The sequence below is a fragment of the Lepidochelys kempii genome, chromosome 2, assembly GCF_965140265.1.
Source record: "Lepidochelys kempii isolate rLepKem1 chromosome 2, rLepKem1.hap2, whole genome shotgun sequence".
Taxonomy (NCBI): Eukaryota; Metazoa; Chordata; order Testudines; family Cheloniidae; genus Lepidochelys; species Lepidochelys kempii.
This window is the reverse complement of record NC_133257.1, coordinates 191606675-191631505: the sequence shown is the minus strand read 5'-3', so window position 1 is coordinate 191631505 and position 24831 is coordinate 191606675. Positions and strand designations below refer to the sequence as shown.

General features: G+C 40.2%; 1 protein-coding gene across 3 annotated transcripts in view; it reads right to left on the bottom strand.

Moving 5' to 3' along the window:
- Positions 1-24831, bottom strand: part of CPNE4 (copine 4) — a 381425-nt gene that overhangs the window by 230202 nt on the left and 126392 nt on the right. The window lies entirely within an intron of this gene.

Genomic DNA, 24831 nt, shown 5'->3' with positions numbered 1-24831 from the left:
GTGAGTATGAAAGTGGGTTAGGGCACTAACGCTTTCTTCCTTCCTCTGAGTGACGTAGGGAGCACCCATCACCCTCCGCTGTTATTTTATTATTTTATCAATAAAAGCTTTAAAACTTAGACACTGATGTGTTCTGTCATCTCCTCCCTTAATGATCCTGTGGCCACAGCCGGATCACCTGATGCCTCAGGCAGATTGGTAACAGAAATCTGTCACAGTGGATATCAACTACTGAGAGAGCAGGTTCAGGGTTCTGGGACTGGTAGGTCATGGGTTGGATTGCTGAGAGGATTATGGGTTTGAGCGTAAGGCTAGGGTGAAGGGAAGTGGGATGGGCTACTGATGCTAGTAGCAGTCAGAGATAGCAGTCTTAAATGTTTGGAGAATTCTAGCTCTCTTTGGTAAGAAACAGGAAGTTAAATGGTTTAACCTACCTTGTAGTTTATACTAAATTTTCAGGGAAATGCTACAATTGAAGCTATAATGCACCCATATAACAGTTCCCAGTTGACAGACTAATGAATACAGTAATATTAAAATAAGATGCAAATGCACAGTGCTGGACAAACAATATTCGGAAGTATTTTTTTCAGTTATTTTAAGGAATGTTCAGAGTTTAGAAAAATAATTTTTGAGAAGAAAAAGGCACATGGAATTCAGAACCTGAAATGACTGGTTCCTTGCAGAAAAAATAAGATTTTTTTAATCATGCTTAGTTTTTGGGGATCGATTATTAGAGTTATTGAGTGGCATCCTTCATTTCCCCTTTTTAACTCTTAAGGCATATAATTTCTCTTCTTTAAATTCCCTTTGTGTGGAACATTTTTGGGATTATAGAAGCAAAAATCTGAAAGGTTTCTTAGAACCCACACAGAACGGTTTCTTCAGAGCGTGGTTTGAGACCCATCACAACATATAATTACCCATTCTGGATTAATTTTGGACTGATATTATCTCTCTAATACAATTGCAAATCCATCTAACAAAGGCCCTGTAAAAGAACACAGTCAAAAATGAGAAACAGAATATCTGAATAGGGGAATTCTTGCTTTTCTGTTTAATCTTATATATGTATAGAGCAGTAGCTAAGCTATGTTAAGCCGTATAAACAGTTAAACCTGAAGGAATTGTATCTACCCTACAAAAATCCTACCCTGCATAAAAAAAACCATACATTTTTCTATTTGTTTAATGGCAATTTGCCATAAATCAAAGTGATCCATTTTACAATGCACCACTCTACTGTATACCGTGATAACAGGAATCCTTGAGCAATCTTCGCTGAACCATGTGTTTTAAAGTTAAGAACTGAATGGTATGCCAGAATAAAGAAATTGAATTACTTGAAGTACTGTAAACAACTGAAAATACACATGCTTTCATTTGTTCCTTGTGATCAGAGTTAATGAAAACTGTAGGTTTTCTTACACAGTAGGTGTACGATATCTGCATTTATAGTCAATTATACAGTCATCAACCAGACAAGGCAAAGCGCTCCAGAATATAGCACAGGAAAAAAATCCTACATACACAGAAGGATGGCCTAGATGACAATGTTTTATCTGTTTGTGATAAATATACATTAATAGCAATAAATACTAATTTATTGGATCCACAGGTAAGGAGAGCACACTTCTGAAAATTAGTTCCTTTTGGAGTCAGAAGAATCTACAAAAGTTTTGGTCACAGCATTATATAATGGAGAAAGGATGAGTTGAGAGTACATGTGCTTCTGGGCCAAAAGGTCTTTTGCATTTAAGTGATTTGTGTGGAATCATCTAATTTGATACCAAGAGGCATGAGACCTCATGAGAGAGCTCTGGCTAGCAGAATTTAGAAAGCCCCCTATAGCTATGGAATATAGGAGCAAGACTTGCTATATAGAACCCTGCCTTTGAGTTGATAGTAATCTAATATAGGCCCCAATCCTGCAAACACTTATGCACATGCTTAACTTCACTCATGGTGATAGTAACCATTGACGCCAATGGGACTGCTCACTGTAATAAAGTAAATTTAGTGCACAAGTGTTTGCAAGAGTAAGGTCATAATGAATATAAACATGGTTTATTGATATAATCAGAAAGAAAAATGAGCATAAAAAGAAACGTATCAACCACACATTCTTTCCAGAGAGTCACAATATGTCATGTGATCACAGTGGAATCACGTGATCATACAGAATTCAATAGAGCTAGTCAAAAAAAATTAAGAGTGGGTATTTGGTCAAATATTATATACCCATCCAAACAAAACATTTTGCAAAACTTTTTTTTTTAATTTTAAACAATTTTTTGCCAAAATCCCCTCAAAACATTTAAGTATTTTCCAAAAAAAATTAATTTTGAAATTGTGCGAAAATGCCCAGTTTGTCTAATATCCTCCTTGCTCCCACAGAAAAGCATAGGTTGGTGGGGGAAAGGTAAAAAGTCAGAAAAGTAACATTTTCATTTATTTTAAAAAAGTATGTTACTTTTCACATTTAAAAGTGTTAACAAAAAAACGGAAAATGTTGCTTTCACTGAGAAAATAAGTCTCTCACTTTATTGTTTTCCAATTGACAAAAATTGGAAAAGTTTCCCCCTGCCCCTCCACATTCTTAATTTTTCATGCCCTCCCATGAGGAAAAATTATTTCCCATAAGGAAAAATACAAAATGGGGATTTTTCCATGAAAATTCCTATTTTCCAACCAGTTCTAGAATAAAGTAAGAACTGTACAAAAAGGGCAAATATACAATTAGTGCTCATTCCTGGAAGGTACTGGAAAGAGAGCTGGTCAGAAATTTTTTGATGAAACATTTTTATGGTCAGAAGATGCCAGTTGACCAAAACTGAAACAGTTTTGCAGGAAAAAGCACTGTCACTCAGGGCTAGGACTTGAGCCTAGCTCTTCTATGTCCCAGGTGAATACCCTAGCCACTGAGCGCTTAGCTGTTTTTTGTTTTTTAAATCTTTAAAAAATAATTTAAAAAAATCAAATGATCTGCATTTTGTCCTGATGCAAAATGGAGGAAAAAATATTAAATGTGAAAAATTTTTCCAAGACAGGAAAACCATTTTCCACCCAATTCTAGTTGGGAACACATTAGAAATTAAGTCAGTGAAAACATGCACACACTAACAAAGATATTTAACTTTAAGCACATGAGTATTTCCATTGAAGTCACCTTTGTAACAATGGAACAGTTATATCCCAAGGTCACAAAAGTACAGGCCATCAACCATTCTCAATGTGACACAGTAGCTTGTCTAAATAGAAGGGTTGTTTTTTCCCCTGAAGTCAATGGGATGTCTCACATGCTTACAGTTAAGCACATGGATAAGTGTTTGCAGAATCAGAACCTAACAATCACTCACCTACACAAAACATCTCCCAGAGGATATATATTTTATGATGAATCATTCTAATTAAACTGTTCAATTGTAACGTATAAGTGACTATCCCAAAAACCGGTTTCAGAGTAACAGCCGTGTTAGTCTGTATTCGCAAAAAGAAAAGGAGGACTTGTGGCACCTTAGAGACTAACCAATTTATTTGAGCATGAATTTTCGTGAGCTACATCCGATGAAGTGAGCTGTAGCTCACGAAAGCTCATGCTCAAATAAATTGGTTAGTCTCTAAGGTGCCACAAGTACTCCTTTTCTTTTTATCTCAAAAACCAAAACCTCAAATTCTTAGCCTTCCATTGAAATCTTCTTGTTCCTTGCCACTCAGAAGTTTTATTTATATCACCTCGAACACAAAATATGCTGAGACATTCTGTTTCAAAAACAAAATATTATGAACTTCTCCCAAGCTCCTGCGATATGCCCACTCAATGTTGTGGGATGTTGATGCATTTCGACACAGCAATAGCTGTCGGACAACTCTTATTTACATAACATTTCCATGTTGTCATACGTTTCCCAGTGAAATCTGTGAGTGCTATTGAAAGAATGTGTATCCATCACCAGCTATGTACAACTCCTCATTACATATCAGTTATTATATGAGAGAAGTGTTTGCTGGTAGCTCAGTATGTGACAAATTTCTAATAAGTCAGGATGTGTCTACACTGCAATTAAAAACCCACAGCTGGCCCATACCAGCTGACTCGGGTTTATGAGGCTTGGGTTAAAGGACTGTTTAATTGCTGTGTAGATGTTCAGATTCAGCCTGGTGCCTGCAAGGTAGGAAGGTCCCAGATCCCGGGCTGCACCCAAGCCCAAACATCTACATGGCAGTTAAAAAGCTCTTTAGCCAGAGCCCCATGAGCCCAAATCAGCTAGCACAGGTCAGCTCCAGGTGTCTAACTGCAGCATAGACATACCCCAGGAACTCAATGCTAAAGTTCCAGCCCCAATCTGTATACAGTTATAAGGAACACACTGGGGTGTGAAAAACAATCCATATATTTAAGAAAGCTACTCTCTGTTGCTGAGAATAGATGGTCTACATTTTTTTGGGTCATTAGAAGGGACTCCTTCATTGTTCCAAAGCTGATAAGGGAAATGGCTGCCTTCATAGACCTCATATCCCTTTCTAAAAGTGATTATTTTGCTGTATTTACATATTATATAAGAACACATTAAACAAATGTTAAGGTTCAGAGTCCAGCAGTCAAAAGTTAGGAAATGCCAGAATTAAGGTTGCCTGTGCAATCTTAATTATGCCCCCCCATGTGTGTATGCAATATGATAAAGTCTTTAGTTTCATTACATGGCTGCATACTAATTTTTCCCACAGGCCTCCTTCCTCATACAGTGCATGGGATGGACCATGCTCTTTGAACGGTTAGGTATTTCTTTTTATCCTCAGTGTGTGCCCATTCCACCTCCACCCCCATTATTTACTACACACCATCCTTACCTTGCACAAAATACAAAATTATTAATTCCCTCCTGGGTGTTTATATGGTGTTCTCATTGTAGTATCTTAGTTCTTGACAATCCTTAATGCACTTATTCTCACAGCACCCTTGTAAGGGGAGATGCTATTATTCCCATTTCACACATGGGGAACTGGGCACCAAGATTAGAGCCCAGATTGACTCCCTTATCATTCCCCTATTTTCTGCATCATTCTGGCTTTATGAAAGGAAAAAATTCAAAATAAGTAAACCCTTTCAAGATTAAAACCTGCCTCGTCTTTCTCTACATGCTGCTGGGAATATCTTTACAACACAGGAAAGGGCTACAGAGAATTAACATAACTGAAAAAGAGGCTCCCTTTTAACAGCGACAAGACTGGTTTTGAGAAAAGGTCCTCATATCTCTCTGCTTCCCAGAATCCTGAGGAGAGATATTAGGGTAATTCTTGATTACTTTGGCAGGGGAGAGGAGATCACTGGCTGTTTCCCATGCTAGATACTCTCTTGATTTTATCTGATCAATGGCTTAGTATTCTCTTGATGGCGCTCCCCTGACCCTGGCACCACGGGCTGTTGCTCACGTTGACCACCCCTTAGGTCGGCCCTGATGTACAAAGTCCTGTTTCAAACAACAAGAGGCAATGTCTTATCACAGCTTCACGTGGCTTTCAGCCAGCACTCAGCCCCAAAAGCTCTCTCTCTCTCTAGGCTTTTCTTAGGGCCATGCACTCAGTGCATGTTCAGGCTGCAACAATACCCAGTGAAACCTCTCCACCCACATACTTCAAATTCTTGAGTGGCCTCACATGTGCCTTTGTTCTGGGCAATATCGGCCTGTATTTTGATTTGAGACCCCTGTTGTTTCAGCTACCTGGTTCCATAAAGGAACTTAATGGCTTCTTATGTCTTTCTTAAATAAATAGTGGTGGTTACATGCCCCCATTTCAATAAGGTTTAATCTGAGCCAAAACTATATGACAAGTCCAAGAGTCCTAGGAACCATTCACATGCACTAAGTTCACTTATTTAAAAAAAAAAATCTTTATTCTTTACTATTGGTCTAAATAATCTATTTTCTTTTATAGAGACCCTGAGATTAAATAAACAGAAAAATAAATATTTTGAACAAAGCATGGGGGTTTTTTTTGCATTGCAGATCTTGTTAAATGCTTTGCCCTATAAATGGAAGAGAGGATCATGATCTGTGCTGCATGGTTGTTTTCTACAGCTGTACATGATTAGTAATTTAGTGCTTCAAAACCTGAAGTGCTTCACAAAGCCTTGTTTGAATCAGTCCCTCACTGAAGCATTCATAAAACGCAAAGCGCCTTAATCATTTGAAATGGCCAGACCCAGTGCAGGCCCAGAATCCAATAGCTGCTAAAAAAAGACTCAGGTGCTCTTAAAAATCTGAAGCAGCCTGTTAATTTTAAATTGTTCTTCATTACATGAGCCCATGAATCCTGATCTTTGAACCCATCTCTAAATCAAAGCAGGTTTTATTGCAGAATTATTGGAGGAACCTCTATAAACATGATAGTCTAGGACAAGTCAAACCACTGCCATGAAATCACATTTAATAGTTTTCTTGAGTTAAAAAAAAAATAAGTGTGCGTGCATACATATCTATATCAAAAGCAGCTTTGTTCCCGTCTTTTTATAGCAACTACATGCCAAAAAAGTAAAACAAGTACAGTACTACCCTGTATATGAATTACAGGGCTGTTGGGGTAAACACTTCCTTTGACAAAAGGTACTGTATTTTTGTCTCAATTATATTAGCATTATTATTATTTATTGGCTTATAATTATTTATATTGCAATGGCACCTGGAAGCCCCCTTCAGGGATCAGGGTCCCATTGTGCTAGGCACTGAACACACACACACACACACAAAATATGTTTCCTGTCCCAAAGAGCTTACTGTCTAAGAATGTTATAAAACACACACCGAGGTGCAGAACAGTCTGAACACAACATACACTATCTTGAACAAAAATCACCACAGAAAGGAATGTTTTAAGTTTGAACTTATAAGTATAAGCCTCCAACTCTGCAATTCATAGTTGAGTGCCTGAATACGGATTTAGGAGCCTCACTTTACGCACTGAGGTTTGAAAGTTTTGCGTACAAGTGACTACAGAGAACACAGTACTGCCTTTCCCACACCTAGCACCTACTCTTCCTTCCTTTCTTGTTGGTGGTGACATACCTTCTGATGCCCTTCCTTTAAGCTACATGCCTTTAGCTTCCTGCAGTGCATTTTTTGCCCTCTCAGAGCAAGTATGAGCAGGTTTGATTATATTAACTTGTCTTAAGTGACCACACTTTCCATTCTAAAAAGAAAAGGAGTACTTGTGGCACCTTAGAGACTAACCAATTTATTTGAGCATGAGCTTTCGTGAGCTACAGCTCACTTCATCAGATCACAACATCTGATGAAGTGAGCTGTAGCTCACGAAAGCTCATGCTCAAATAAATTGGTTAGTCTCTAAGGTGCCACAAGTACTCCTTTTCTTTTTGCGAATACAGACTAACACGGCTGTTCCTCTGAAAACTTTCCATTCTGTAATTTGTCAACATGTCTGTCTCTTCATGTGCCCTTCTGCACCATACTCTTCACACCTACTTCTCTCACAGCGTATTTCTCTCCATGTATGTCTATCTGAACTTTTTATTCTTCAGTATGTTCCACAGTGTGGCAAATTCATTTACTATATTAGCAATCCCATTCTTAAAGTGCTCACCCACCTGTCTTCAGCAATAGTTCTGGCTATTTGTCAACCAGCAGCAACATTTGCCATTCAGTGGTATCTGAGATGCCACAGTCCCTTATACGGAGAGGAGGAAATAGCGATAGCAACTATTGACACAAAAAAACTGTTGACTTCTTAATGGTGGTCACCGTATGTAACTATGCCCGCTGGGAATTTTTCTGTGTCAGCAGAGCACCAAATCTTCTTCTACTTGAAAGTCATCATATTGCTCTTCATATAGGCACCTGCAGTGTCTCAGCTCCTTAACCCTGTACAAAAACTTGAAATGAAAGGCAGGGACAACATAAAAAAATATGAAGGCACACAGTAAATTCTTTGCTCCCTTCACATATAATCAACAGCTGTAGCCCAATTAATCTGCAGTTCACAGAAGACTTCAACACAAAAGCACACTGCTTTTTAGACACAGCTGCACATCCAACTCGACCAGGAATCTTCAGAAAACCAACAATGATACAATGAAACAAAATAAAATCAACCCACATCAGCTGTAACCCAGTTATGTGAAGAACTGCACATGGTTGTTCATAAAGGAATAAAGATATCTACAGAAAAGTTCTATGCAGACTTTTGGGATTTTAGTACAGCAATAATATTTAATATACAAAACTTTTCTACATGTAAAATCATCAGTTATTCAACATGACAATTTCTCTGGTTCTCAGCTTTGTCTTCCAGACACTAAACTCATGACTACCCACGAATGAACTGTTGACTCCCAACCAACAGAAAATACCTACAGCTCTCTGAAACCATGAAGCGGGATGTGCCTTTTGGTTGTCAACATTAAAAAGTCTTATAGAACAATATTTCTATGACTCCAGAGTAGGCGAAAATAGTAGTTCTCCATTTTAATAAACTCACATAATTGAAACAACTCTACTTTGTGACCTTGAAGCCACACAGACTAGCCACCGTCTGTCATATTATTGAAATCAATGGGAACAGGCCATAGTTGCTTCATATCACCACCATCATTGAAGATTTCTAAAATGTCAAATCTTCAGCATATTTATATTTACGTGGCCTGTGGATGAATGTGCTGAAGTATTTAAAATGAAGTTATACAGCTTATTGTGTTCATATTTGTAATATTTACACTTGGCAAGCCTCCATTTGGATGGCAAGGTAATAACCAGAGCCAAATGTGAATGACTTTTTATGACTGAATACATCCATAAAGCTCTTTTATATACATATTGTGGTATTCAGGGGGAGAAACTGCCTTAAAAAGTCAGAAAATCACTGTGTTAAGACTACACACAACCCTAACTCAATCCACTGTTTTGGGTGCATTACAATATAGCCTCTGATGATTACACGTTATTTTAAAATACTGCAATATAGTATCATGCAGCAGCCCTTTCTTAGGCACTGCACATCTTATACATTTCACAGGAACTCTCTTCTCAAACCCTTTGATCTTCAGATGTCCCCTTTAGTCTCTTTGTTCTATACAAGCTCCACAGAAGCCCTCAATATATTTGACCAAACTTTTCATGAAGAAGCAAACGTGACAAAGCTCTGTCCTTGCCTCCGTGGGTCCCACGTTTCCTGGTGGATTTTGATAGCCTCAGAGGCTCATTGTGACCCTCCATGTAAACCTTCTCTCTCTCTAGAGACACGGGTCACAGTCTACTGAGCCATTTTCATCATAAGCCAGCAAGGGAGGTGAGGAGAAACTATCCTTCCTTGCACAGTCTCTGTTGTCTCCCAGTCTCAGTGATTAATCAGGGGACAAACCGGGGGGAGAGGGGGTGTGCTCGGGCCCACCCTCTACTCTGGGCTCCGGCCCAGGGACCCTAATAGTATCAGCTATGGTAGCTGACCTTTTAGAAACATGACATGTACAATTCCCTGGGCTACTTCCACCACAGCAGCCCTCACTTCCTCAAGCTCCACTTCACCCTTACCTCAGGGCCTCCTTCCTTGTGCCTGATAATGGTGTGTACTACTCAGCCTCTCCAACAGCGCAACTTCCTCCCACAGCTCCTGTCAAGGTTCCTTCCCCACTCTAAAGTCTAGGGTACAGATGTGGGGACCTGCACAAAAAAACCCCTACGCTTATTTTTACCAGCTTAGGTTAAAACTTCCCCAAGGTACAAACTATTTTACCTTTTGTCCCTGGACCTTATTGCTACCACCACCAAACATCTAACAAAAACAACAGGGAAAGAGCCCACTTGGAAGCATCTTTCCCCCCCGAATTCCCCCAAGCCCTACACCCCCTTTCCTGGGGAAGGCTTGATAAAAATCCGCACCAATTTCCATAGATGAACACAGACCCAAACCCTTGGATCTTAAGAACAATGAAAAAGCAATCAGGTTCTTAAAAGAAGAATTTTAATTGAAGTAAAAGTATCACCTCTGTAAAACCAGGATGGTAAATACCTTACAGGGTAATCAGATTCAAAACATAGAGAATCCCTCTAGGCAAAACCTTAAGTTACAAAAAGACAGAAAAACAGGAATATACATTCCATTCAGCACAACTTATTTTATCAGCCATTTAAACAAAACAGAATCTAACACATATCTAACTAGATTGCTTATTAAGCCTTTACAGGAGTTCTGACCTGTATTCCTGCTCTGGTCCCGGCAAAAGCAACACACTGACAGAGAGAACCCTTTGTTCCCCCCCCCCCAAGCTTTGAAAGTATCTTGTCTCCTCATTGGTCATTTTGGTCAGGTGCCAGCGAGGTTATCCTAGCTTCTTAACCCTTTACAGGTGAAAGGGTTTTTCCTCTGGCCAGGAGGGGTTTAAAGGTGTTTACCTTTCCCTTTATATTTATGACAGCTCCTGACATGCGTGCCCACCTGACTAACTGGGAGGTTTTTAACTAGTTTCAGCCAGCCCCTGATTGGCTTCAGGTGTCCCAATCAATCTAGCATTCTCCCTGCCTTCTGGAAAGTTCTTAATTGGTCCCAGGTGTCTTAATTGACCTGGAGCAGCTGCTATTTTCACTTATCCTGGTACCAGGAATTTGTTTAGCCTAGAGCTAATATATCTATCTCCCACTACTTTTCTATAGCCATCTGACCTTGCCCCGTCACACTAAGTTATCCATATATGAATATATGAGTCCCCTTTACTGTGCACTTTACAAGCTTCCCATGTATAGGACAAACTCCCTAACAAAATTTGTAAAGCTGCTGCCTTAATCACTTTTAAATCCCCTACTAAACACCTACCTCTACCAAGGCTATGACCTACTTCTGTTCCGTTTGACATGGGCTAGGCAAGTGGCAAGCTGCGACTTCTGCTTTTCTGCTAAAGTCTCTTTATCTTATTGATACTCATGCTTTCACAATCCAGCACTCCTCCATTGTCTGTTTCATCCACATGTTGTTACATCATGTCTCCTATGTAAACTGTGCTCTCTGGGGCAGAGAATGTCATCTTTGTTATTTGCCTGTGTAGTGCCTAGCACAATGGACTTATTTTACAAATAATAAACAACAATACCAGGTAAAAAATGTGGGATTTTTTTTGCTGGTTATGTGTTCAAAGAATTATTGTTCAGTCAAGACCAATTTCCTTTAGAACACTTCTACTTGATAAGTGCTATTTCCATGCAAAAAAAACTCACCATTCATATTTCTGCTATTCAGCTGAAGAATTGTTAAAGATGATATACACTTTGATAAAATGTTTTTTTTTCCATTGATCTCACTGTCACAAAATAGCTAGATGTTTTTTTCCCTCAAATGTTCCCCAAAATAATTTACTGTATAGCAGAAACCAAGCATGGCACATTTAATCCCAAAAGGTAAAATTCTAAAAGTTACAAATGGCTGAAAACAGGAGGTTGGAATGAAAACAATTAACAATTAAAGTTAAATAACCTTAACTTTAATTAACTACTGTATATTTGTTACTACTCCCAAAATTGCTTTTGAGGGTGGAGAACCAGGTAAACAAAACTGATGAGAGGAATCATAGTTGGGAAAACATCCAATATCAACCACTATTGACTCTATATCTTAACTGATGCTGTGAATGACAGCATCCATGTTTCACAGTGATTAACTTGTATGGATGTATATGGAGCTTCTATAGGAAAGATGTTCTGTCCACAATAGTTTATTTTCATATAGAACAGACAGAGGTGAAGAAAACAAATACACAAAAGCGAATACAACAAAAATAAATGTGTGGAAAAAGAGGCAGAAGAATAAAAGTATGCACTCAGAGTGAAAATAAATTCAGGACCAACTAAACCTAGAACAAATATGCAAGAAAATAAGTTAACAGACATAATCATTTAATTCAGTTGTATGACTGCAACCAAATAAGCAAAGAAACTATTTAGTGATGCAAGAATGTGTACTCAAAGAAAAGTAAAGTAGTTTGACATAACCAATACAAAACTGGACAGTAAATGCGGAGACTGATAATGCAGGACAGAGATTGCTTAGGAGCAAACCCGGCGAAACATTGTCATCTTAAATTTCTCTCTGAAAAAGGTGGATAAATTTGGTGTGAAAAAGGTTCCAGTTTTTCAACCAGCTCTACTTAGGAGAGAGAGACAAACATTAAAAAAGCATGGGCTGTCAGCATGATTGAGAGTAATGAATGCAGGGTCCAGAGTCAGAAACACCCCTGACCTCTGATTCCAGCCATTGCAAAGACTTCACTTGTTGGCATGGAGCAAATCCTGAATCGAGACAGGATTTTGCAGAGGTGGGGGGGGGGGACTGTTTGCTGCTCACCAGCAGTACACACAATTTGAATTGAAAATGGCTTTTTTGTGAGGATTTAGGGGTGGGTGGCAAAACTGGGCTTTCAACAGCTAGCAAGTCTCAACCTTTACTATGGAAATGGAGAGCAGTAACATTGCAGAGACTATTACAGCCTTCCCGATGTAAAATATAAGGAAGGCTAATGCAGTTAATAAAGATAAAGAGTAAGAACTTGCTAGAGTATCTTACATATGTGTATTACATAAAGTGAACATGGAACACACATCCAGTCAACAAGCCCGTTTAAAAAGGCATGAAAGAGAAAAAATGAAGTTCAGATTACCGAGCACCTGTACTGAATTTGCTGCCTCACTATTCACAGAGGAAGCAAAAAGTCCCATCTCCTCAGAGACTGGGCTGTGTGTGTGTTTGTGTGTGTGTGTGTGATGAGAAGCACCAAAATGCTGCTTTGAAAAGCAGCAGCACAAAAGCTGAGCAACAAAAGCTAAAGTGACAAAGGCGTTAACAAGACTGCATGGAGATAATTTCACTTGTTCTGGTCAGACTGCTCGCAGGAGTGATGTGCACTTGATACTCCACCTCGAGAGTCCCCCTCTCCTGTGGATTTCCACAGAGATCCATCTTTTCTCCCACCATTAGGAAGTCTCTAAGGGGAGAGATTGTGAAATGGCATAGACTAACAATACCTGTCTTTTTATAGAGTGCCTTTCATCTGTCCACCTCAAGGAGCCTCACAAATTAAATATTATTCCCATTTTACACATAGGGAAACTGTGTAAACAGGGGGTGACATGACTAACACAAGGTCACCCAGCAAACCAGTGGCAGAGCCAGGATCAGAACCCAGGTCTTCTAAGTCCTACTCCTAGTCCTGTACCCGATTCACTAGGCTACATTGACCCTGCTATCAGCAGTAGGCAAGCTGGCACTCAGCTCTATGTCACCTTCAGATCAGATGCAAATATTGCCTTCTCCCCCTATCAAAGGGCCTCGCTGAGATCAGCATCTAGATGGAAAGCAGCGGGCAGAATCCTGAAGACTAAAGAAACAAAACAAAACACTTGCCACATCTGCACCACCTTCTGTTGAGGGTATCTGCCCTCAAATCATTAAACCTTAGTGCTCACCTGTATTCTTCACTGCTTCTAGATACACAAATAGCCACAGTCATAAAAAAAGATGCTTTCCTGTGGTTGACAAGAAGACTGCTCCCTCCTGTCAGATTCTGATTAGTTCATGAGCGGTGATTCATACACTCATGAACTACAGGTTGCAAGATTAATGATCTTTGCCTACAGATGAAACTGATGATCTAAAAAAAAAGAACACACACCCAGCTCCACTTGGTTCAGAGCATAACAGCCCATCTGCTCAGCAATACAGGCCACCAAGAGCACATTACCCTGGTGCTCTGCTCTCTTCAGTTACTCCCTGTAGAATACAAAGATTTTGGACTGAATTTTCAAAGCCTTCCCTTGGCCCAAGTTACCTGGAGCCAGGGCTACTTCACTCTGCCTTATTTTGACCTCCCACTAGAATAATGGAATGGTCTACCCCAAGAGTCAGATTCGTATGAGAAGACAGAACTTTCAAACGAATCTAGAAATCACTTCTCAGAGCAAAATGCAAAACCCACTTCTCTGACCTAACCTTCTCAAGAAAACACAAAAAATAATTATCAAAAAAAATGAAGTCTGGCCCCTGCTGACTGCGGGGAAGAAAGAGGTAAATAATGTTTGTGTGTTTGTTTTTCAGTTTGGCAATGTGCTCAGATACCACGTGTTCCATGTAGAAATCAACATGGATTAGTCTGGAGTAGGTTAGGCTATACACAGGGAGAAGATCAAGTAAATCCCAACAGGAAAATAGGAAAGCTCTTGACAAACGCATTGATAGTTGTATAAAGAGAAAGTATTAAGACCAATACAAAGGATGGTAGAGTAACAGATTTAATAAAAGTATCAAGGGAGGAACCAGGCAGCTACAGAGCCATGAACAAGACTAAATGTAGGAAAGGCATTGAGCAGTATAATGCAGCACTGGGATTTACTGTAAGGTCAATAACCTTGGATAAACAAATGAAAGATGATACAACATAGTACAAGTCTGCTTACCTATTCCTTGAATAGTGACTATCTAGGTTGACAAAAAGTTCCAAGTATATATAGTCCCTGCAGACTATGAAATACGTATCTACAAAGCAAATAAGCATGGAATAGAGGGGAAAGCTACTAAAACATGGTTTTAAAAATAGCAAATAGCAGCATCAGTAAATGAGAACTGTTCAGATGATGAATGGGATACAAACTGAAGAAGGCGTGGGGGAATTAGGACTACTGAAACTACTCCAGTTAGTAGGCTGGTGAAACCATACAAATACGTAAAGTTACGTCTACACTTATGGCAGCGTGTAGAGTACAGACACTACATGCCCAGCTAGCACGGGCATAAAGAGCAGTGTAGTTTGTAAGGCACATGAGTGAGTAGAGTGCCCTATGTGCCTGAACCCTTCGGTGTATACACTACATAGCTTTCTTCATGCCCAAGCAGTGCTTCCTACATCTACACTGCCACCTCCCCACGACCAGAGCCTTTCATTGCCGTGTGTGGGTTACAGCTACACACTGCAATGACAAGTGTGGACATAGCATGCCTTTCACTGTGGCATGTAGCTACAAGTGTACTGCCCGTACTCCACACACCGCCATAAGTGCAGACAAGGCCTAAGATAGAGTGTAGGGTAGAGAGGGGCTTGCCCTCTCCAATGCATTTAGGATAAATATGGTAGGTGCAGCAATCATAATGTCTCCCGAAAGAAGATGTGTCTACCCATAGATAAACAGTACAACAGACTTTGCACTGAATTGATAACACTGCAAGAAGTTTTGCTTCAGTCAATTCTACACTAGCTAAGCATAAAATCTTGTGAGGAATGTTATATTAAAATAATTCATTTCCACAAACATTCAGAAAAAGTTTCTCATCTTTTTTCCTCTATTTTTTTTTTAAAAGAAGGGTACATACCATGATAAAATGGGGAACATTTATCCTCACAACAGAATGTTACCTGCCTTAAAAAAAACACATATACCTCCTTTTACGAGTTTATGATAATAACCCTGAAGCTTACAATCCATTGTTGCATATTTCACATTGTTGCACCATTTAGTTTAAGATGTACTCCTAACTAAAGCTTTATAAACAGTGGACTGTATTTCTTTGAATTCATAAACAATCAATAGATTATTGGAGCTGTCACTGTATTTTCTGGTTCCTGACAGCCATTGATCACATTTTACCCTCTTTTAAACTTCACAGTTCTGCTAAGGTCAAACTCAGTGACCGATAGAGACCAATCGGGCCAGATTATCTCAATAGATTATATGCAGCAAAGTCTCTGCATAGTGCCCTGAGCAGGTAGCATTTTTGTGGACTGTACAATGTTAAAAAAGCAGCAGGAATCCCAATTCCAGGATGTTACTGAGACCAGTTCTTAGATTCACAGTTCCAAACACACAACATATGAAAGGATGCCCGTGGGGAGGCTGCATGAAGGGCCTGATCCAGAGACAACACTTCAGTTAGTGTGGCGGACTCTGCAAGCTGTGAGCTAATGGGCAGAAAACCTCTTTTTGTGACAAGTACAACTTCAAAAAGGAGGAAAACCAACTTTTCAATATAGCAATTATTGCTTTTTAAAATGGAAATAATGTTTTCTAATCTTTTCATGAGAACAAGCCATCTCTGCACACTGATGTATGCATCTGCTCAAAACTCACTCTTAAGTGCAGCAGTTTACTATCTCCTATAAGATGGAGGTCACAAAACTATTATATACAGAAAAACTTCACTTAGTGCTACGAGGCAAATGGTAGCAACTAGAACTGGTTGAAAACTGGGGCTTTTTCCCCCTGTGGAAAGTGTCCAGGTTTTGGTAAAAACATCAAAAAATGAAAACGTTTGGCAGAAAACCAAAACGTTTGATTAGGAAATACTGCCACAATGCCTTATGGGAATTGTAGTTCAATTGCCTCATTCCCAGATTCTCCTCTAGGGGCTGGGCTCCATGGCCAGACTATATCTCCCTGCTGCACCATGGTGAGCCACTATCAATCATCATGGGAGATGAAGTCCAGATAGTGAACTCAGCCTACAGCGGAGAATGGGGGCATGAGGTACAACTGAAATACAATTCCTAGGATGAACCATGGTAACGTTTTCCAACAACAAAATTCCAGATTTTAGCTGTGTGGGTTTTTTGATGAAGCCTCAAAATTTTCCACATAAAGACACTTTATATGAAAAATTTTGTTTAGTCAAAAACCAAAATTTTCCATCAAAAATGGTTCAGATGGAAGATTTCAACCAGCCCTAGTATAAACCAAACTTGAGACATTGGAAGTGCAGGCTGAAACACTATTCACGACAACAAGATGTCCTGTTCTGCCTGGATTTTAGAGTCAACGCAAGATTTATGAACTCAGGGTCAGCTCTGGTCAATCAATACTTATATGGGAAATATTCAAGGAACACCCAGAATGATGCAGGAAGTTAAGTTGATTCTTTAGTTAAGTCAGTGGTTCTGAACCCTTCTATACCAGTACCTACTTTTCCATACCCCAAGGAATCCCCCTCCTATCCAGCTGGGGCCAACTTCCTAATAACAATATCTGAAGAGAAGGATGGTAACAATCCTCCCACCCAAACACCTGTTTCTGATACCCCAGGTTGAAAACCTTTGAGCAAAGTGTATCCTGTCTCATTCTAACCCTGCAAGTTCCTGTTTACTACAATCTGCCAGACTACCAAAGTCAATTCAGGTTTGTTCTCAAAGTCTATGCTAGAGACATGTGAAGTTTGTATGTCTGTAATAAATAGCTATTGTGAGAGACAGGCATTGCTGTTGTAATGTAGGTTACGTTTAAACTCTGTGGTAAAAGTGTCACATTCATCTTCACCAAAGTTTTAAATATTAAATGGGTGGATCATTGAAATTCAGGAAAGAATAGACGAGGGATCAAAAGTAGACTTAAATGTATTTTTATGAGTTCGGGGTCAGGATGACTACAGCAAGATAGCTCCTTTCCTGCAGAAAGGTACCATTTGTCTTTCTAATTGATGCCAGTCAAAGGGAATTCCCAAAGGAACCAAATGTAGTTTAGCTTCTAAGCACAGTGATAACGCATTCTCCCTATTCAAAGACAGACTGAATTTTCAGATGAAATCCTCCTTTAAGGTGAAAGGTAAAGCCAAAACACTTGCTTTTGTTCTTTACTCCTTCCGTGTGACACACAAAGACTCTCCCCATTTTTAAGAGCCAACAACATATTTCCTACTTGTTTTTCAAATTAGAAAAATCAGCTCCTCACTCCCTGACTTCACTCGATGCCCTTGGGAAAAAAAAAACAAAAAAAAACCTCTAATGACCTGAATAGTGAGGTCACATACTGTCACCTGAGTAGATGTGTATCGCTCCTGCGTGGAGGATAGTCGTGTTGGTAATATACACCAATTGCTGGGGTGATGCACTATACCTAGTGACTAACTCTACCTTGTGAATGAAAATATACCTTAAATTGTGAAAATAAAATGTTTACAACCCCAAAAATATAACTGGTGCCTTGTATAATAAATATTCTTTGCACTTTCATCTGAAGATCACAAAGCAATACAAACGATTAATCAGAGGAGTGATGGACGAAATAGCTAAGGCACTAGACTAGGACTTCAGTGCCTGGTTCTGCCCCAGATTTCCTGGGGGAGATCCTCACTTGGTGTAGTTATGTCATTGCCCCCAGACTGTGTGACCTTGGGCAGGCCACTTAATCTGCCTGTGCCTCAAGTTCCATGTTTGTAAAACAAAGATACTATTTCCTTTCTCCCTCCCTTTACCTGTTTTGTCTGTTCAGACCCTGATCCTGCAAAGACTATACATGCTTAACTTTACTCACCATACATAAAGTTAAGCATGTGTGTACGTCTTTGCCTGATCAGGGCTTTTTTGTATATTTAGTTGTCATGCTAATAGAACCTTGTTGTTGCTATGGCAACTGAGTTAGATTATTAGCGGATAGCCCAGCCAGTTTTGGCTGGTTTTTTGGTTAGTTCAGTGTGTGGCAATAAATGGCTGCTTTTAAGGTTAACAGCTCTGTGTCTCCAGTGATTTCTTCCTAAAACTGTTGCCCCCAAGGATATAACAGGCTTTATGCTGTAAACTCTTCAGTGCAGTGTACTGTCTCTTACTATGTGTTTATAGAGCGCCTAGCACAATGGAAGCCAGCTCCCAGTTTGTGAACCACTGAGACCCTAACTTGTCCATATTGTGACTTCATGTGACAGGAGAAAAAAAGTTTCAGGATGCCCCTTGCATCCAGCCTAAAGAAAAGAAGAGTGTTGGCAACCCCTTGAATCCATTGGTGACCCCCAGACTTAGACCCCCTGTTCTAGGGGATACCTTAATACAAATAATACTAACATCTGAGCCCCATGCTGCTCTTAAGTAGTATAGATACAGTAGATATTATCAAGCCCATTTTGTAGATGAGTAAATTACGACAGGTTAATTATGTTGCTGAAGATCAGACAGATAGTTTGTGGCAGAGTCAGGAACAGAATGGAGGTGTCTTCCTGACCATTCCAGATATTACCAGCCAATAATCTTGCCTTGGGAATTTTGACTTGTAAAACTGTGGAAGAAATGTTTTGGGTGGTGTATTTTTACCTGCAAAACAATATGCAGCTAGTAGACTTGATACTTGTTTGGCCTGGTTTGAAAAATTAATATTAGAAAATTCTTAGCCAGTTTTATGATTACTGTTAAACTGTTTAAATTCATGGCTTTCACAATAAGCTAATCTGAGTGGCTCTGAGAAAAACTTGCAGAACCTAATGAAGCATGAAGTCAGAGCCACTGATTAGACAGCACTGCTGCAGGCAAAATTTGTAAGTATCTTAGGATGCTTAAACAGACTGATGGAAATGTAGTAGCGGCGAAACAGTATTTGTAATAAAAATGTAATTCAAGTGCCATTTTCTTGAGACAACAAAGTTCATTAGTCATATATTTTGTCTCCCACCACATTTTAACTCAATATAGTACACACAAAACAGTGATTTTTCTTTATTGCTTCTCAACGTTTCATGCACTGCACCACACAAATATTTGTCAGAAAATGTAGCCCTAAATCTTAAATATTGACTGTCTAAAACCAGTCCAGAATTTTGCACCAGCAAGAACACATAAGCACTTGCAATGGTGCCCACAAATCAAGTAGCTGAGTACCCAGTCCAGCTACCTGATTTACATGTGCAAATTTGTGGGTGCACCTTCAACATTACTGGCATAAACATCAGAATGTACAAGCGAGATTGAAGATGGCAGCTGAAAATATGGCCTCTGTTACATAAATATTGTCCGCACAAAATTGAGCATTCCATGATAATTTGCACAAACTCTGGTCACCAAAATGAATAAAGTAAACAAACAGCAATAATACAGATTTTGGCTCATAGCAGAGTATCAATTTGGTATCTAATTAGGGGACTGCCCTTGCAAGGGAATGGATTAAAATGACCTGTTAGCTCTTTGTTTTCTCTAACTTCTATTGCCCTATAGAAGTGTGCTTGCTTTCATTTATTTAAACTAAGAGAAAAAAAAGTATGACACTATGCCAGGAAACCTGGAAAAAGGGAAGGTGGACATCTGCTGATGGACACACAGTTTGCCAAACTTAAAAGCCCGAATCCAGCCTCCTCCCTCCCACACTCAAGAGAGGTAACCTCTGAGCGCGAGGGGAAGTGGACAGCTCAGTCTTGCCCGCCCGCCCACCCACAGTCTGAAAATGGGCTCCTGAAATGGATCCCTAGCGCTCTCTGTGCCCCCACGTACACCTCCTCTCCTGCAATCTGTACTGTGGGAATGGCTGTGCCTGGGCTAATGGTGCAGCGTGATGAAATTTAGGTCAGAAGGCAATAGGTACGTCGAGTCAAGCTGCCAGCGTTTGAATTCAGTTCAGAATAATCTGTCGGGTTCAGAGGACCTCAGATTTCCCAAAGCAGCCTTTTTAAAGGCAAAAGGAAAGAAACACTATGCAGTTGGGCTGTGGGGACAGAGCTGTTTAAATGTAGTCCCATAGAATCATAGACATGTCCGGCTATAAGGGACCACAAGAAATGGTTTAGTCCAGCCCCCTGCGTTGAAGCAGGGCCAAGTAAACCTAGACGATCCCTGACAGAGGTTTACCAAATCTGTTCATAAAAACCTCCAGTGATGGAGATTCCACAAGCTGCCTTGAAAGTCTATTACAAAACATAACTTCCCTTATGGTTAGAAAGTTTTTTCCTATAATCTAACCTAAGTCTCCCTTGCAGCAGATTAGCTTCTAACTAGAGAGGGGATGTTGTTATTAATAACCTGATGCAACAGGTTCATAAATGTTACAAAAAAGCCTTTTCATGTTTCCAAAGAAAATTTTAATAGAGAGGGACCCCAAAATAAAACTTCAAGATCCAGATACCATCTCCTTGAGATTTGGATGGCTCCTTGACTATATTAAGTCACAACATCAAACATGAGTACCTTTGAACTTTGGGAAAATTTGGATCCAGACTCACTGTGTTTTAGGCCCAATGTCTACTTGCAACAGGCCTTGTACTTATGGAGCGTAAGCCCATGCGATGACTAAGCAGAAGCAAAACAGTAACAAAAGGCAGCAAGATCTATCCAACAGCAGCCAATATTGATCATCATCACATAAAGCAAGGTAACATAAGCAAAAGGAGTAACAAGCAAAAAATCTTCCCTGACCTGGGCATCAACCCAGCCATCAGACCCTGTGTGCAGAACCCTTCTTTTCCACATGCACACTCCCCTTCCGCTTCCCAGCAACCCTTCTTATAAACATTCCCTTCAGCACCTAGGCGGGGGAGAGGAAAGTGAAATTAGAGTTAACCCTTTTTGTACCAGGGACACCCTGTCTCTTGGAGTTTGTATTCTTCAATCATGATGGCATGGATGGGGGATAAGGTGAGTTATCAGCCATGGCATGTGGGCCTGACTGCCAAATTGTTGCAGAATATTCCCTGTAAGCCCATGACAGTGTTCATCATGGTAATGATAATGAATCAGAGCGTCATCTTGTGACCTGGAGACAAAGTCAGTCGACTTGGCATCTCTACAATGGACTCCCACAATGATCCGTTCTAGAGCCTCTTCTTTTCAATATGTACACACACACACACACACACACACACCTATGACCTATCAACAACTAAGACCGAGAAGTAGGTACATTTTTAGATGACATCTGTTTTGCTGATGTGGGTAATGATCAACCCTATATCAAAAGGTCACTCAGCCAGGACATGACTGCTCTGGCCCCTTATCTTCATCAGTGGATAGTTACACTATGTTAGTCTAAGACTATGGCCACAACCCTCCATATGGCCAACTAAGGCAAATCAATCCCTTACTGTCTGTGCTGAGGATCGTCCACTCCCTTTCCAGCCAGTTCTCAGTTATTTAGGAGTCAAACTGGACTGTAGTCTAACATTCCAGTCCCATGTAGAACATTTAAAGAAAAAGATCACCGTCCACACTACCTTGATCCAGAAGCTAGCAGGAATTGCCTGGGGAGCAGAGGTAAATGTTTTACCAACCTGGTGCTGGTATTCGCTCCAGTGGAATATCGTGAAGCAATTTAGGGCAGAAGTCGGCCTACGCGTCTCGTTGCTTCAGAGCTCAACACAGCCACCTGTATCGTTAGTGGCTGCCTTAGCCACACATTAACATGTGATTTGTATGTGTTGGCTCATATTGCTCCACCAAAACTTTGACAAGATGCCATTACCCTTAAAACTACATGGAGGACTAGGATGGATGAAAACAACCCGCTGCACACAAGGCTGACAATGGTTCCAGTAGGTACAAATAAGCAACACACACTTCCCACCAGAAGATCTGCCCAGCTCTAGAGGAAAACCAACTACACCTGCAGTTCCTGCTGACTTGCCATGACTGACTGAGATCCTTTTGCAGCCTCATGCAGTTGTGTCCAGTGCTGCCAGCTCAGTGTCAATCTCGGATGAACAAAGGCATGTCAGGGCCAATAGCTATGTCCTCACAGATTGGCAGTGACTCTGGGATGGAGACAGAAGCATACTGATGAATTTCAGAAGCCCTAATTTACCGCCACCTGTTTGCAAACTGGGATGTAAATCCTGGACCAGACTTAACAGGCTGCTGACTGGAATGGCCAGAGTGGCTGCCTCAATGGAGAATTTTGACTGAGCTCAATCTACACAGTGTGACTGCGGGGCAGCAATGCACATGATCAAACATGGTGAAGGAGTGGACTGCAACACCTTGCTACTCTCAACGATGCAGCAAGTCTTGGCTGAACAATCTAGATATCGACTTGTGATTCATATGAAAAAAAGACTAGTGCTGGAGTGGGTGGGGGCAAGGAGAATTATCAAAATATTATTGCAGAGAAGCTCTTAATATTTTTGCTGTAGGAGAAATCTGACCAGGAGCTAGTGAATATGTGAGCAACTTGTCTCTGAATTGGGATTAGTGTGAAAAATTACAGTGTGGTGTATTGAAAACTGTAATCACCTCAAATTCTTAGGGTTTTTTTTCCTGGTCCTGCTTGCAGGTTAGGGGACCTTATAAGGAAGTGTCACCCATCTCCTCCTTATGGCCAGGGGTCACTTCAAAGGCATCCTGTCCTTTTTAGCTCCTGCTTGTGGGCCCCTTAAGAACCTACTACCCTTTCCTGTGGATAACAGCATCCCCTGCCAGGGCTGGTCTACTAACATAAATAGTTCAAGTGCTGAAATAAATCCATTACCATAACAAAAGAATTCATACTCAGCCGTGCCACACATGGAGCTTTTCCTCTGTCCCCAGTCTGCTCTACCTGAAGCCACTCCTCCCAGTCTTTTCTGGCTGGACCTCAGCCCTGTGGCCCTGCAGCTTCCTGCTGCTCTTTAGAAGAACTCCCCGATCCAACCCAGGCATGCCTCTTTCGCAAGCATGCCTCCAATCTTTAAGGATGCAACCCAGCCTGTTTACTGACTGACTGCTTGGGACACCCAGTCTAGAGCAAGATGCGGTGAGTTGTGCCTCTCTGTTTTATGGAGCAGCCTGCTTTTTCTCTCTGTGTGTTTTGGGGTTCTTGTTGTATGTTATCATTCTAAATTCTAAGAAATAAAGTAGTGTTACATTGCAACCTTCCAGCAAAAGTATGTATGTTTTTATCTAACTTCTCTGCGTGTATGCCATACACATAACAATCAGCAGCTCCTGGTCAGATATGTTCTAGCATGAAAAGATTTAAGGCCTTAATTTTTCAGCTTTCTTCTTTCACTGGTGCATGCACAAATTTGCAGATACACACCGTGTGTGCACACACACTGTTTCAGCGATAACATCTGTACGTGCAGGTAATGGGTTTTCCCAAAGAGATTCCACCACCTCAATGGGAGAGTCAATAGTCCTGGAAAAGTGAGCGCAAAGGCATAGCTGTGTGTATGTGCAAACGTGCACACAAGTTGAGGCTCACCTAAAATCAAACAGTATATTCTTCTCCACGCTCATTTCCTGATAACTCTCCCCAATCTCCAATGTGAGTGGATAACACAAATTCCATAAGAAAGATGGTCACAATATTTTTCCTTCAGGGGACATGAGAATGCTTTTACTTTGCTGTTTTTAATATTGTGCAATGAGACTGGTTATTAAACCAAGGTGCTTCTATCTATTTTAAAAAGGGGGAAAGTATTAAAAGAAGAGTGCGGTCTGAAGATCAATGACCAAACTTTAATATAAATAGCCCTATGTGACACAGAACATTTGGGTGAGGTTGGTTTTGCTTTTTGTTTTAATTGGGAGTCAGTAGAAAATGCAATGCTAAAACAGGTAACTCATGTGGAACTAGTCTATAGAAAAAGCTACAAGATATTATAAGAAAAGAGTTCAACAGAATGTTATCAGACATGTTCTTGTTGGGGGGGAGGAGGGGTTTGAAAGAAAAAAATCCCAGGCTAAATAAACTCCTGATGTGACTGTAGTAAAATGTATTACTTATTGTGGATGTGTGCTACTAGAAGATTGACGAATGTAATAGAGAAAGTTTAAAAAACCTTCACCAAAAATAGTCTTTTTCTTTTAAGGCAGAAAATCCCCCATGATCATTCCCATTTAGTGTCTTGGCTCCTCCTCTGATATGAACTCATGTAAAATAGCACAATCCCAGTCAGAAATTGTCTTAATAATCAAGGAGAAAGAACTCCTTAATGGAACAAACTTTTGGAATAGAGAACACCCCCAAAATATCAAGTCTTCATATAGTTGGTTGCTATTCTTTCAAATACAGGCTTTTTGGAGAATGGACTGAGTTAAAATGTTCAATAGGCCTTTAGTCTGTAAACTTCCTAGTCTGTAGATTCTGTAGACTTCCAGTGGTTCTGAAAAAGGAGGAGAGGTGCCTTTGTCAG